We start from the raw sequence: 16,218 nt of genomic DNA, 5'->3' as shown, positions 1-16,218 counted from the left end.
ATCAGCTTGGTTCTTTTAAATCTCTAGACAGTATCCTTTACATTAGCTACTAGTAAAAAAATACCATCTGAAACCAAACCTCAAGATGTTACTTTTCCTTTATTCTCTGAGGAATTCATCAGAAGCAGAATGAAATTCTATGAAAATAATTTTAGGCATATCTGCAGTGAGCTGAAATCATATGAAAGAAAAGGAATGAAGATAAATAAATCATTTGTCAGAAAAAGAAAAATTCGGCCTTCAAAATCCTAACAGGGAAACACCCTGTTGCTATCTTAAAAAATAGACTATTAAGCCATGCCCACAATACAGTGAAGTTACTGCTTTGTCTTCCTAGAGCAATAAGACATTTTTAAAAAATTATTTCTCTTTAGAGGCTCTGCTACAATCCATCTACGTTGAGAAGAAACTAAGCTTTTTTTTTTTCAATCTTGTGTGAGATTCTCTGTTGGAATTCTTCTGCTTGGCTTTTATAGATTTTACATTTCAACACTGAAGAACAAAGTTTAAAGCCTGAAAGACAACATGATGCTCATGAATATTTAAATAAGTGAATACCTAAGGAGATCCATTGTAAATTTCCCTAATAAAATAAATGTGTCCTGCAAAGAGTTTTTCCAATACTATGGAGTCACAGCTATTAGAACAGACAATAATGTGGGTGACTTGCTTCACAGCCATACTTTACTTGGAAATGTAAGAACAAAGTCAGCAATATTAGAGTGATTATTTAATATTTATGTGGTTGTAGGGAGTGAGTCACAAGGTATGAAGGTTCCAGAAGGAAAAAGAAAGACTAAAGCAGAACATAGACCAATGCCAAGATTTCATATAAGGAATTCATATAAGAAGTGCTTGTACATCTCCAGTGTGTTCAATGCATGAAAAGCAGAACAGAAGAGGCTTGGCATTGGGAGATGAATGCCAACATTGCAGCCTATGTGCCACCTGTAACTGAGTAGTAAAGTGTTTGTCTGAGGATAAACATGTTGTTGAAATATGTCAACTGTAAATGATACCAAAATCAGCAGAATAATGTTAGTATGGTATTTATCTACATCTTACCTCTCCCTGACATGTCCTCTATACCTCTGTATTTATTGTTTATCTGTCTGTCTGTCTATCTATCTATCTATCTATCTATCTATCTATCTATCTAATTATGCACTTGTCAACTATTATCTGTCAAACACTGAACAACTATGAAGAAAGGTTCCCACTGTCCCTTTTTGGTTTATTTATTGTAGCCAGTACTCTTTGGGGAATATTTATGACTTGAAAACAGGCTGGACAGGGCTAAACCTTTGGTCCCTAATCCTACTAAAGCTGTGCTCTAAAATTGAATAAGCAGCAATAGGCATGCCATTGCTTAGGCAAATGATATTCTTTCTATGCAGATTTTATGTAGAAGGGACTCTGAGGAGAGTGGGAGAAAAAACAAAGGCAAGAAGAGAAAGTCTTCAGGTGCCACGAAGCACAATACTTTCCAGAAGACAGGAATGGAATTCAGATTGGGTAAGAAGAGCTCCACTGTTTGGTGCCTCTGAGAAAGTGTAGAGGCACAGAAATTCCACATAAGAGCTCAGCAGCAAGAAGGGCCACTTGGCTCTGGTACCTTTAACATGCTCATTATGACTGTCTCAGTTAGAGGTTCTTGACCCCAGTGAGAATGGATCAGTGGATTCCAAATGCCGGACTTCTGAGTACCTATCTCTCACATCATGTCCCTCCCCCTCAGAACTAAACCACCATTTCCTAGCCTCAGTTAAATCCAAGGCAGCAATAAACCATTCATACTAATGCATTCCTATGTACACAATGATAGACATGACTTATCAATCACTGTAATCATTTGCTGATTCCAGATAGCAGCACCAGACACTTCTCAACCCAACTCCCTGGGCATCCAGCAGAACATGTTCAGTTTATGTTATAAAACTGACCAGTGCATCTAGTTAAGTCTCTGGCACTTTCTATTAAAGTAGCAGCAATATAGGTCAACCTGAAACATTGCAGAGGGGAAAATGGGAATTCTTGTGTAGATATCTTGCTGAATATCAACAAATTCTCAAAGATTCTATACCTATTCTTTGAAGTGGTGCATACATTCTGCTGCACAGACATTTACACATACTTGCCATGTGTTGTTCAGGTAAATGTGTGTGTGTACAACTTATCATCAAGAGGAATTCCAATGATGTTCATTTCATACTCTCAGTACCACTCAGTAGACAAATGTTTCAGCTCCTCTCTTTTTCTCTTATATCTAATTAATTCTTTGCTGGGGCTGGACTTAGCCTCTTGCAGCCAGCCATGCATACTTTGCTGACACTGCACTTCTCTGTGTATCATTGTGTGTGTGTCATTCCAAGCATAGGCAGAAGCCTGACAGATGACTGCCTCTAGATTTGGATCCTGTAATAGGGCCCTTGGTGTAGCCTTCACTCTATGGATATTATTCTTTAATGTAGAAATGGAATAATACTGTTGTAGTGGAGAGCAAATTGGGTTTTGCCAATCCATTTCTAAAATTTCTTTGAAATTTTTTATTTCCTCAAGCTTCCCTTGGTTGGTTATTAAAAAAAATCCTATGAGCAAGAGATGTCCAAGGAGTTTTGCTTATGTATTAAATTCTTGCTGCAAGGCAAATCTCCTGACCCAAGAAGATTTATTCTAAAACTTTTATAAATAATCCCATCCCTTTTCATATACTTCTTCCTACATTCTAATTACATTTTGAGAAATGCAAGAACAGATTTGATTGCCAGGATTCTTACAAGACATGAAGGAGGCTTAGCTGAGCTACCGGATGAAGCCCAGCTACCTTCTCAGTATTTTCTTCCTCAATCTTTATCAATGTGTCAGGCAGAATTTATTCTTTCTGATTTGATTAGATTCTTGAAAGCAAGAGGGATTGCAAATACTGAATTGCTCATTTATGACTCATGTGGGGTTATTCTGAACCATACACAGGGGGTGTGCAATCGGATCCGAAAACTTGGGATGGATCACCAATTGCAATTGGCTCTCTGGTAAATGAACTTGGCCTGTGCTCACCATAATTAGAGTTACTAAAATTTACATATGGACATGTGTACATGCTTCTTGATAAACAGGCAGACAGAGGAAGAGATGTCTGCATGTTGCACATCGATTGCCATGAGTGGAAATGCTGGATTGAATCACATCTCAATGGTATAAAGACATGAAAAGAAGCAGAGCAAGCAAGGCAGCATTTGCTATATTCATTCATCCAAATTTAATGGACTGTTGGGTCTCACAGGCAGGTTTGCTGTAGAGATGCCAAGTAAGTGTCAAGGCTTTTTCTATGCTGTGTCTAGGAAATTGGGCAGGAACAGGAATGGATACCAAGTTGAGCCAGAGCACCTTATTTCTCTCCACCGCACTGTGCATTAGGTCTTCAGAGGCTCTTTCTGCAGACAGATGATGCTCTCTCCTTTCAGACCCACTGTAGCCATGGAATCTAGAAGTGCATAGTCCCTGAGTTTGAAAGACAAATCTCTAAGAATCTCAGTGCTATACTCTGGCTTGTCTATTTGATTTTGTTTTCAGACAAGATCTCTTACAGTCCATGCTGGTCTTGAAGTTGCCATATATCTGAATTTGATCTTGAACTTTCAATCCTCCTGCCTTCGCATTCTAAAGTATTGCAATTATAGATGTTTGACACAGCGACTTTCTCTTGTAGTGCTGAGTGTCAAATCTAGGGTTTATGTATAATAAACAAGCACTCCATCCATGGAGCTACATTCCTGCTCTTCTATCTTATTTTTAAACTGGCAGGCATACCTTAGGTGTTTGAGTCACATCCTTACTCAGTGGAATTTCAGTAACCATGCAAAGAAGACCCTGAAAATCACATCTCCCTAAGAGAGGAATACTCAATCAAAATTTGTTACAGCACAAAGTTAGACTAGAAAGGTTGGCTGTAGACATGAATGGCTTATCCTGTATCAGGGCTGCCTTTATGAGCTGGTCATGTTGTCAGTCACACATATCATGTGCAGAAGTGGACATGCCTCACACACAGGCACCATGTGCAGAAGTGGACATGCCTCACACACAGGTACCATGTGCAGAAGTGAACATGCCTCACACCCAGGTACCATGTGCAGAAGTGGACATGCCTCACACACAGACACCATGTGCAGAAGTGGACATGCCTCACACACAGACACCATGTGCAGAAGTGGACATGCCTCACACACAGGCACCATGTGCAGAAGTGGACATGCCTCACACACAGGCACCATGTGCAGAAGTTGGTGTCCCTCACTACTACTTTGTTCTGACCCCACTATAGTTCTTCAAACTTTTAAACAAGGAGACTTGAATTCTCTTTTTGTATTACTCACATAGAATCTATAGTCAGTTTTACTTGCCACCCTTCCTTTGGTCTCCTTCCTGTTCCCATGTATTTGAATTGTTTTAATTACTTAATTGATTCCCCCTTATGGAAGCACTTGGTGGTGGCAACAGATTAGAGATCATCTACAACTGACTTTTCTCCCTGAAAATGTCAGGTAGAGAAGTGATACAATTACTGATGCAGCAACTTTTTATCTTTCATAAAGAAAGTGGTACAGTTTCAGTGTACAGTGATTTCTGGCTTGGCTTGGTTGGATGCACTAAAGCATCCATCTTTTCATTACTAATTGTAATATTTCCCCACAATGTACCAGCTTGTCAGTATATCTTCTTGACTGCCATTTCCAAAAGCAGTAACCTGCCAGTACAGTGTGAGGAAGTAAACTTAAGGATTCAGAATGGGGCTGCATCTGGAGACTAAGGAAGAGGAAGACTAGCCCTGAATACCAGTGAGAGGCTGAACCTGTGGAAGAGAATCAGTGCATGTCATGATTGCCAGCATCTTGAATACATTTTTAAAAAGAAAGTGTTAGAGACAGAGTGTAGTCCCACTTTAGTTCACGTCTGGTCTGCACCTGAGCATCACACTTTAGTTTGCCTTGTCATCCAGCTGTCCTTACCAGTTCTCGAGTTTCTTTGTTTTAGTGCCTAGAAGGCAAGGGTTGACTAAATCATTTACTTGTGTACATGTGTTGCAATGCCCTGCTTTAGTACCTACTGACCTGAATTCATGATCCTCTCTGTGCTTCAGGCTTCATATTCTTTGTTTACAGCAGCAGTTTAAAATAGGAATTAGTACAGATCTTTAGTAAAATTCAAAGCTCTGCTTTATTATGGCTTCATAAAACTTAAGCCAAGTGACCATTAGAGTTCTCTGTGGACCTGCTTGTCACATGTGCAAGTAACTAATGGAGAAAATCTTCATGCAGCGCACAGAATGGGATTTAAAGGACAGTACCGTAAAGGGATGGGACTCCCAAGCATGTGCCCTTGAAAGGAAACGTCTTTGGTTAGAGTAACTTATAAGTACAAGTCTTCCCTTCAGAAATGACACCTTTTAAGTCACATGAAACTCCTGGATGATTGCTTAATGTTTCAGGTCCATGAGCATGTGAGATCTAGAAACTCTTGGGGAGCTACATAAAACATGGTTTTTATTATTTAATTGCTTTAGATGAAAGACAAATCAAGATAGCTTGGTTGTAAGTCTCAATCCTTATCTCAAATGTCTGGGTTAAAGTCCCCCAAAGGATGTCTGAAAACTGCCCACTGATATGTGCTTCATTTTTTCAAAATCATCCTTGCCTTCCTTCAAAGCTTATAAGGCAAACATGAGGAAGATAACAACAGTTCATAAAAACTCTTTATTCTGCCTTTTCTCCAAGCCTCCCCTGCTCCTGGGGGACATGTGCTTGTATTGGAGAGGATACTTCTGTGGATTTAACTGTATTCCTTAACATCAAAGCAGACTTGTCTGGGACACTTCAGAACAATTAGCCAATTGTCATCTGTTTTCTTTTTCTCATTTTCTGCCCCCACTCTCCAAGAGGCAAATGGGGGCAGCTGTTGCTGTGGTGACTGCAAACTTTTTTCACCTTTTTCTTGTTAACTCTGACCCAAGCCTCATTCAAATATGGTTTTAGGGTTCATAGAAGAAGTGTCAGACTTAGCCTAAAAGCCAAACTTATTTTCCAGTTCTGTTATTTCCTCATGGTTGATAGATATTTGACGAGGGAACTGGTTTCAGTTTCATACTCCTTGGGAGGTGGCGCTATCCTATCACCACACAAATTAAATTAGCTGCTATTGTCCCTCAGGCCATCTTCTGAGTTAAGCCAATTGGAATTTATCCTTGTTGATCTTGGAGCCTGAACTACCAGGGACCAGTAAAATGGGCATCAAAGCAAGAAGTACTGACTCTACCTTCTGAGGAGTGTGGAAAAGTGGGATAGTCCGGTCCTAAGAAGGAGAAGGGTAATCTCATGCCAAATGACCTTAACACTGTGAAATGAATCTTGTATTATTAATTTTTATTTCTGAGAGCAAGTGCACTTGAGAAAAACCAGTACTCTTCAGTTTTCAGTTCTAGTCATTAGGTGCAGGGCTCAATTCAAAGTCCTTCTAAACTTACCAAGACTGAGAAGGGCCTCAAGCTTCTCCCTGGGAGACTAGCTTGGGTGATGTCACCATAGTGTACTTCTTTTAGGAGTCTGCCCACCCCCACACTACAAATTACAATTTATTATGTAAGTTCTGCTTGCACAAGTGAGTGAGTCACCAGCTAACCAGGGGTGTAAAAAGAATTAGTGTAACGTGCTTAAGACTCCCACAACTGTATAAGACAGCAGCACGATTAGACCTGCCCATGAGCAAGGCCCTGAGTGCTTGTCTGGAACCTTAGACAATAGGAAGAATCTGAACATGCTAAGAATTGCTGAGAGTGTCTGGCTGTCTTTAAAGTATAAATAAATAATGGCATTTACACCAATACCTATTTCGTTTGGGTATCTGGAACTTGGGTTCATGCCTGCAGAGAACACCAGTGTGGTCACCTCCCAGAAGAAATAGTGGGTACTAGATCTTGTCCATCCTCATAGATAATACTCCACAGGCATTGCAGGAGGGGGGCTCTTGGAAGCCCAGACTTGGCACTACTGGCCTCAACCTTAGTTGGTTTAGTTTTATAATTTCTGTTGCAACAAGTCGCAGTAGAGAGTATAGCTTTAGGTTGGGCCATAAGTCCTGTGAAAAAGTAAAACCTTGGGGAGCCTTACATGAGTTATGATCAAAAGACATCTCACTTCACACTCACCCGGCCTTGTGTGGAGGGGTTGTGTCAGCTCACACTATGGAGTTTCAGTCCATCGTGATGGGGAAGTCACAGCAGCAGGAGCCTGAGGCAGCTGGTCACAGTGAAGAAACAGATTGATAGATACTTGCAACTTGGCCTTTAGAATTAAAATATTACATTGTGTGTGATCATTATCTAACATCTCCTTAGATAATCCACCAAAGAACTCAAAACACATTAAACTTCTTAAATTAAAAATTATGTGTATAGGCACTGTGCCTGCAGACTCATCCATCTATTACATTCATGAAGTGCCTGTGGAGGCCAGAAGACAGTGCCATATCCTGTAACACTAGAGTTAGAGATGGTTGGGAGGACTCAGGTCCTCTGGAAAAACAGCCAGTGCTCTCTATCACTGAGCAGCCCCTCACAGTACATTATCAATTCTAGAAAGCTTTGGTGTTCCATTGGGTTATAAGTAAGTAATAATGTTAATTGTAGATTTAAGTTGTTTTTTCCCACAATAGTGAGGTGTTTACTGTTCACACTGTGTGTTTTGGCAGCTCTTAGCTTTAGGATGCCCTCTCGAAAGATGGAAATTTCCTTAGGATCACCTCGAGTTTTTGCAGCATTGCAATGGAAAACATGGTGTCTGGCTGTGTTATTTTCACAAAGGATACACTATGAGTTGAATTTTCTGAGAAGTAGACATAAAATATCTTATTTGAGGAAACATTTTGGAAATGAGGAGCTGTAACATCCCCAAGATCTATTTTTGTAATGCCTGATATAAAAACCTGTGTCCATCTCTTTCAGATATTCAACAGAAATGCCATTACTTAAAGTTTAAAATAAATATCAATGGAATTGCTAAGGGCTTAGTAGAGTAGAATAAGTAGGTCACAAACAAATGAGGGACTGAAGTAAGAAAATGAAACTTTCCCTAAGAAGAGAACTCTTGGTTCTTGTCTAATTGCAGGCATCTGTTTGTAGGTTATGTGTGACTCCACAGATATCTGATAGAAGCAAAGATGCCCTGGCATGTGCAAATGCTCCTGGTGGATCACAGCTGGGGAACTTGTGTACCAGGGTCAGTGTCTCCTGCTCTCCAGACTCTTTCTAGGGCTGAATAAATGGTTTACACTGTAGACAAACAACATTGTGCTGCAATGAACCTTCTTGAAACAGAATTGTATTGAGCCCATTAACTAGAATCAACAAGATTATAAGCATGGGCTATAGAGCCAAGTAACAAAGATGCTTATTAATAACTAGATAATACTTACGTTACATTGCTTAATTTTGAAGTTTTTTTTTTTTAAATCAGAATGTGGAATGACAGAATCCAATCAATAATGGCCATATAGAAAGTCATCTCATGACTTTGGGACCTACTGAGTATGTCTGGAACATTGTAGTAAGCACTAAATTAAAGGTAGATACTATATCTAACCCCTGTCTTTTGGGGAAATCACAGTCTTCGATAGACAGATGGTCAAGGAAACATAAATAAATAATTAATTGCATTTCTACCCAATTCACTTTCAAGCTATTAATTAGAGTTTCCCATCTGGAGATTCTTTAATGGAAAAGTCACTGTTGGGGATCTCTAGAGATGGTGGGACGATTAAGAACACATGCTGTTCTTGCAGAGGACTCAAGTTCAGTCCCAAGCACTTCAATCAGGTTGTTCTGTCTGCTACTCCAGAGTAAAGTCTCCAAAGGCACATGCATGTGCACATATACACGAAGACACATAAATAATAAAATGTAACTTTTAAAAATAGAGAGGATTTAATTTAAACTATCATAGCTTCGAGTGCAAAGTGCTTCTTTCTTTAATGACTCAGGATTTCACAGTGTTTCTTCTGAGCACATTCTTCTAGCACCTTGTAATATTTTCCTACATTAGCAATTAAAGTAGCTTTCCATTGAGCCTAACTCCTCTGAGAGGAAAAGCCACTTCCTTGGCCTTTGCCATTCCATGAATGATAACATGATACCTTGCATTCTGCAATTTTTGACTGGGTCCAACTTAGTGGAAACTTGCCTTGCTGCTTTCTTAGAATACATTACAAATAAACAAGTAGTTTTATGTTTCACATCATTTCTTATAGAGGTAGTAACTCCTCATGTGGATATCTACTCTTGTCCCTCACTCCAAAAAATATGCTGATAACCCTAGCTTAGGCATGATATCACTAATATGTAAAGACAATATGCTACCAGGATATAGATTAAATGAACCCCTCTGGAAGTTCATATATTATTGTCTTATGATAAAAATACCCTGACAAAAAGAAACTTAAGGTAGAATTCTAGTTTACAGTCCATTGCAGGTAGGATTTCAAGGTATCAGAAACATCAGTCAATTAGGCATATCACTTCAACAGCCAAGAGTAGATAGAAATAAATACAGGCATGCAAGTTGGTGCTCACTTCACTCTCCAGCTTGCCTTGCCAAGACTGGTGCCTACCATGGGCTGGCTCCAGACAGATAATTCCTTTTTGAGACTATTCCCAGGAGATTCATGATTATGTTAAGTTGACAATTCAAGCTGATTATCCAATGATCTAAAGACAAATATTTATAGATAAAGGGAGTATTAAGATAGTAGAAGTGGAAAAAACTGATAAGAAAGTAAGTATAGCCAGGAACTCATATAGGAGGCACGTGGTACATGGGAAGGAAGGCATCCTACTATTAGGATCATTCTGAATGTTTACCAAATCATGAAGATCACTATGGGGTCAATGGCCACTCGATAGATAATGAAGTTAGCAAGCTCGGTTACGTCTGTAATGAAGAAATGCCGCATCATGTGGATTAGAAGGAAGGAACAGCTGGCTAACACTACAACACCAGCTTCCAATAAGAAGACAACGTTTTTTATGGTCACCAAAATGGAAGTGAAGGACATGATGGTGTTGGAAAGTTTGGATTATCTGGTGGGCTAAGAAGATTCATAGCAACACTGTGGGGATAGGAAACACTCAAAGATGGAAGGGATCTGAAAGCAAATATGAGGTTATTTTAGGAGTAATGGAAAGCACTGTATCAGGTGGGAGTGGTCCAGATTTGGACCTTGCCTCGTCCCCCTGCATCCTTATCAAGCCTCATGATATGTCATGTCTCTGATGCATCCTGATGACATCAACCCACAATGACCTTTGCCTATCTTTTGCTTGGGGGTTTAAGGGTTAATGTGTATGTCATTCTCTATGCAGTGTTTCTGATTTCAGTCCAGGTAAACCTGATTAATACTTTCTTTGGACTCCCTCTGTTTACAATAATCACTTAGATCAGAGAACCTATAACATTGCATTCATTTCTAAGTGTCGCTCTTTTTCTTGTAGATTAAAATTTTCTCATGCTCTGAGAAGCCAATTCATCTTTGTATATGCCTGGCACAAAAGTTTAATTTAGATTAATGGCCAATTGCATAAATGAATGTGAGGAGAAAGTTAGAAACACAGTAAACAAAGGAATCCAAAGACCCTCGTGGATTTAATAACATGGTGAGACATGTACTGTTTGTTTCACCTGGGCTTATACTTAAGTCATGAAGACAAATTTCTCCTTGTGTGTTAGTCTCCAAAGATGAGCAAATACCAAAGCGTAAAGAGATAAAAGTAAAGCAAAGTATGGAAATTTTTTTCACTGACAAATTCATTGTTAAAGTAGAGAGTACAGCCTGAACAACCCTGCTGGTACAGGCTGAAGATGGAAGAAAAATGTTTTGACCACAATATATTTTCCTTTAACATCAGAAACTGAAAATATCTCTAAGACATTTGAGTTCTGAAGTCAAAAACTCCACTGAGAACACAGTCTTGTTTGGCAGGGGAAGAGAAGAAAGATGCTTGTCTTGGGGCCACAGGGAAGCTGTGGAGAATTCCCTCAGTGTAGTCAGTCTGCTTCTCTGACTCTTTCCCTGGTTTCCTTTTCCACTTTGAAGTTCCATTTCAGACCTGAGCGACTTCCCCAAGTGCAGGCCTTGGCAATGGTGGTTCCTAGGGCAATCAGATCTCACATTCCAGCATCAATCACAGGACAAGGTTACTGGTGTCAGGACACTTTCTCATTAAAAAACACTCAAGAGAAATAGTCTTAATGGATTCAAGTCCAAGCTGGCAGTGTGAGTCTTGAAACAAACAACCTGCTTCCAACAGTCCTATTATGAGCAATTAATTGACTGAGCTTTGGTCTTAAGACCTACCTTGTGCACACCCAAACCTATGGATTTTCTTAAGCAGCTGAAACTCTGCAGGGCCTCCAGCCCTGGCATAGTCTTATTGGGAAGTTCTCAGGAGCAGGACTCAGTACCTAACTCTTTGTGAAGGTATCTAACTTGAGCTTCTAAACCACTGTCAATATTTAAGTTTCAAAACCTATCCTAAGTATATATTACATGTAGCTGAGACAGAAAAAAGAGTAAAAGGTAAATTTATTCAACTTATAAATAAGCATATTAAATAACACTAAGTGCCACAAAGTGTGTTAAGAACACACTATAAAGATGGTTGTTATCCAGTCTCTGCTGTCAAGAACTTGTAAACAGTGGCTTGAGAAGGGACAGGTAATAACAAAACTTCGAAAAAATAAGAGCTTCAGAATTATAAGATTCCATCTAAGGATGAAATGATGAAGAGATAACACTTCCATATACTTGGGAGAATTTGACATGGCTGCCCAAGGAGAAGTAAGGTTGAAAATCCAAAGCACAACCTAAAAATTCAAACAAAAGAGTGGGTAGCAGCTCTCCACTGGAGCACACATGTGCCTTACCAATAGCCATGCCACTGGAACTGTCCACAGGAGCACACACATGTGCGGTACTGGTAGCCACGACACTGGAGGAAACGCCCCTCCCTCATCCATCATTTATCTGTTTCTAAATCATCGGAGATGGCAGGGAGGGGAAGGAGCCCTTTAATCCTCTCCTTCTTCCAGGCTAGGGTGTTGATGACTCAGTTTTGTGCAGATCTTGTTCAGGTAATCACAGCTGCCATAAATTCAGGAGTCATCAGCCATGTCATGTCTGGAAGTCAGTGTTCCATGCCTCTCGGTATTCTCTGAGGCATGGGGCAGGCATGGCCATGTCCCATTTATGGCTAGCCATCAAAAAGTCATCGATTCTCTATACTCTGACCAATTATGAGTCTCAGTAGTGACTGTGAATTGCTGCAAAAAGAGGCTTCTCTGACCAGAGCTGAGAGAAGCTCTGACACATGGGTATAAAACTGCTTAAAGGTGACCCTATAGGCACCACATATCCATGGTTTACCACTCTTAGTCATGAGCATACCAGATGTGAATTATCTCCCATGCACTGGACATCATAGGCTATCAAAAAGCAGGTGTTGGTCACACCTAAACCCAAAGGAAAACATAAAAATAGGAGGACAGAAGAAGGGAATTAATGGGGGTGAGAAATAGACAAGAGAGGGTAATGGGTGGATATTAAAAAACACAGTATTTACATGTATGAAAGTACTATAATGAAACCCATTATCATATTTAACTAGTACATGATAATTAAATATATAAAATTTTAACATAAAATTTAAAAATAATTAAAATATTGAAACAGAGTGACCATGTGGGCTTGAAACTATCAGACCTTTGGCTGCTCTTTTTGATATATCCTGAAAGAAGGAAAGAACAAATAGAGAGTGTTCATTGCATAAAGTTCAACAGAAAGCCAAAAAGAAAAAGGGAAAAAAGAGCAATGGAGGACTATTTCCAACACCAATGTCAGGGGTTCTTATACACACACACACACACACACACACACACACACACACACACACACACACGTGCATGCACACTGTGAACCCAATACACACAATATGCTCACACCGAAATAACCCAGACCTCCATACACAAGTGCATGCACACCTATGAACATACACACATATAGGTTCACACACTATACCTAATTAGCCTCAGGCATCTATACATGAGTACACATGTGCATGCTTTCATATGAACATATACACATAGAGATTCACAGAGTGCACTCACAGCAAATCAGGCTTCCATACATAAGCACACATATGTGGGTGCTCACCTGTCACATACATACAATAGGTTCACACACTACATTCACATACACCAATACTTCAAAAATTAAAAAAATTGTGTTGATTTTCTCTCCTTTCCCCAAGCTACCACCACATTTTTCTTACAACAGGGCTTTCATTCCTGACATTTCTAGGGAGAAGAAATAAACAGGACAGCATTAAAGAAACTGCAGTCTGGGTGGATGTATCAAGGGAGTGGAGGATTCTTTTGACAGTAATACAAGGTATGATGAATTGTTGCTTGGCTTCTCTCTCTGCTCTCAGACAGGGACAAAACTTAAAAAGCGAATGGAAGGCATCACAGCTCTTCTCCAAAGATGAACTGTTTGGTGACATTCCTTTCTAGTTGTCACATTGCTTTATGTCATCGTGGAACAAACTGACAGAATCTCTTAATCTATCTAATTCAAGCAGTCAAAATTGAACTGTGCAACTTCAAGGCACCTTTGGACTGCAAGATTCTGTGACTTCAGCCCAATGGACTGATGGTGAAAGAGTATGTGCAATTGAGTGTTCTCATGAGAACATATGGTGTCATTTTCAGTCAGTGATAATTGGTGTCACAATTAGGAAAAGAGATCTTTTAAAAATATTATGTGATATAGGTAAGGCACCATTTAGTCCTTTCTTTGTAGGAGAATATATTTTCTAAATGTAAGCAAAACCTTTCATGCTAAGTAGAAAAAAAGAGATTTGAAGACTATCCGGTAGTTTGGAACTTCCAATACCAAATAGAAATCCATGCACATTGTGTGTGTGTGTGTGTGTGTGTGTGTGTGTGTGTGTGTGTGTGTGTGTGTGTGTGTCATAAGAGTTAACAATACTGCAATACATTCATGGTTACTAGTTACCTTCAGATGAAAACGAAGCTTAGCTGTTCTTCCCTAATGTTGCAGAAGAGTAAACAGTGTTGACAAGCTACTGGAGACTGCAACATTGTATCTGGAAAGCATAGGCTTTGAAGACCTAGAACATGGAGGTGCATGTCAACACAGAGATCCTGTTTATAGAGACAATCTGAGTTGGGCTAGGCATTGTCCTGGTAGACTGCATGCTTAGTAGCTAAAGTGAGAGTTTGAAACATGGACTTGCATTTGTCTCTATCAAAATGCAAAAATCTGTCAGAATTGTGGCTGGCTTATATGTTTACAAAACAAACACAATCTGGGTGTCTTAAGTACAAATATATTAATTTTTAATAATATTTTATTTATAGATGACATTTTATCTAATGGGCAATAAATATATTAATTTAAACATTTTATCATGGTCATTGGACAATTTGTAATTAATTAATCAATTTAGTAAGTACCTCATGAACTCTTTGATGCTGGACACATCGATGAAGAAACCATTCAGAAGTGCACATCCTTTGGAGATTACATCCAAGTGAGGGGATTTGGTCAACAATGAAAAGAAGGTCAAATATATGTTTTAGAGAATGATATATGATGTGAATGACAATACCTGGAAGGGTGTTACAAAGTTCGTGTGGACTGAGAAGGGATTTTCGGAAGAGTGATGGAAACAATGTTATTAAAACCCAGGAAGATACAGGAAAGTAAATGATGGATACACAAGGACTGCTGTGTGAGGCAGAGCGGACAGTAAGCTCCAATGCCTGGAGGTGGGTGCTTGGAAAACAAATGTGAAATTATCTGACTTATGTTTGAGAACTCGAAATAGATGAGAACAAGCCAAAGGCAGAGCATGCAGAAGCAGAGAACATGGTTAGATATTTTAATAATTCAAACAGTGACTTTGTGTTAAAGCAGAAAGGCAAAGGAAAATACTGTAAGCTTGTCAAGAGATGTGAAATAGAGCTATCAGAGGTTTTCACCCAGGTATGAGCAGAAAGGGAGGCGACTGTGCCTGAGAGGGAGATAGAAATGGATACCATGAGAATGGGAATGTGTTAAGAAGTCCAAATTTTAGGTATCTTTAGGTGGAAGAATACTAAAAGAATGAAAGTAGACAGAAGAACCCCAGGGAGAGAAACATAATTTGGGGATCATAGATAGCATTTAAAACACGTTATTGAAAGAGATTAGATGAAATTGCCTTGATAAGGAAGAGAGCTGAGTCCCAGGACATCAAAGCCTGGAGATAGGAGGGAGAGGAAAAAATGGTGAGGTATACTCACCAGAACAAACTGAAACATGGGAGAGGGTAACATCTGTGGATTCCCGATGCAAAGGGTAGGGCAGTCTACTGTGACCTATTCTTCTGGCTGTCTGGGAGGTGGGGAAAAGGATGGCAAATGGAACCTTGGCTCTGGCAGTGGTCCTCAGTCTTCCTAGTGTTATTCTTGTTGTAGTGACCCCAACCACAAAATTATTTTGTTGCTACTTCATAACTGTAATTTTGCTACTGTTATGAACCATAATGATATCCTGATATTCAGGATATCTGATTTGCAACCCCAGTGGGATCATAACCCACAGGTTGAGAACCACCTGCCTCACAGAAATCTGGAGAGTTTACTATAAAAAACTTGAGAAGAGCATTAAGAATAGAATACACAGGGGAAGAATAGAAGATAACAAGAATGGAGATACCATAATAGAGGGAGACATTTTAGGTTTACAGAGAAATCAGGCACTAGGGAAATGTCTGGAGATTTACAAAGATGACACCAGCTAACAATTTAAGCAACAGAGGAGAGGTTCCCTTAAATGCCCTCTTCTGATAATGAGATTGATGACTGACTTATGTGCCATCCTATAGCCCTCATCCAGCAGCTGGTGGAAGTAGAAGCAGACACCCACAAGTAATCACCAAACTGAACTGGAACCCAGTTGCAGAGAAGGACGAGTGAAGAGCAAAGGGGTCCAGACCAGACTGGTGAAACCCACAGAAACAGCTGACATGAACAACGGGGAGCTCTTGGTCCCCAGACTGATCACTGGGATACCAGCATGGGACTGATCCAGACCCCAGGAACATGGGTT

Source organism: Cricetulus griseus, chromosome 3 (genome assembly GCF_003668045.3).
Source record: "Cricetulus griseus strain 17A/GY chromosome 3, alternate assembly CriGri-PICRH-1.0, whole genome shotgun sequence".
Classification (NCBI taxonomy): Eukaryota; Metazoa; Chordata; class Mammalia; order Rodentia; family Cricetidae; genus Cricetulus; species Cricetulus griseus.
Note: the sequence above shows the minus strand (reverse complement) of the source record.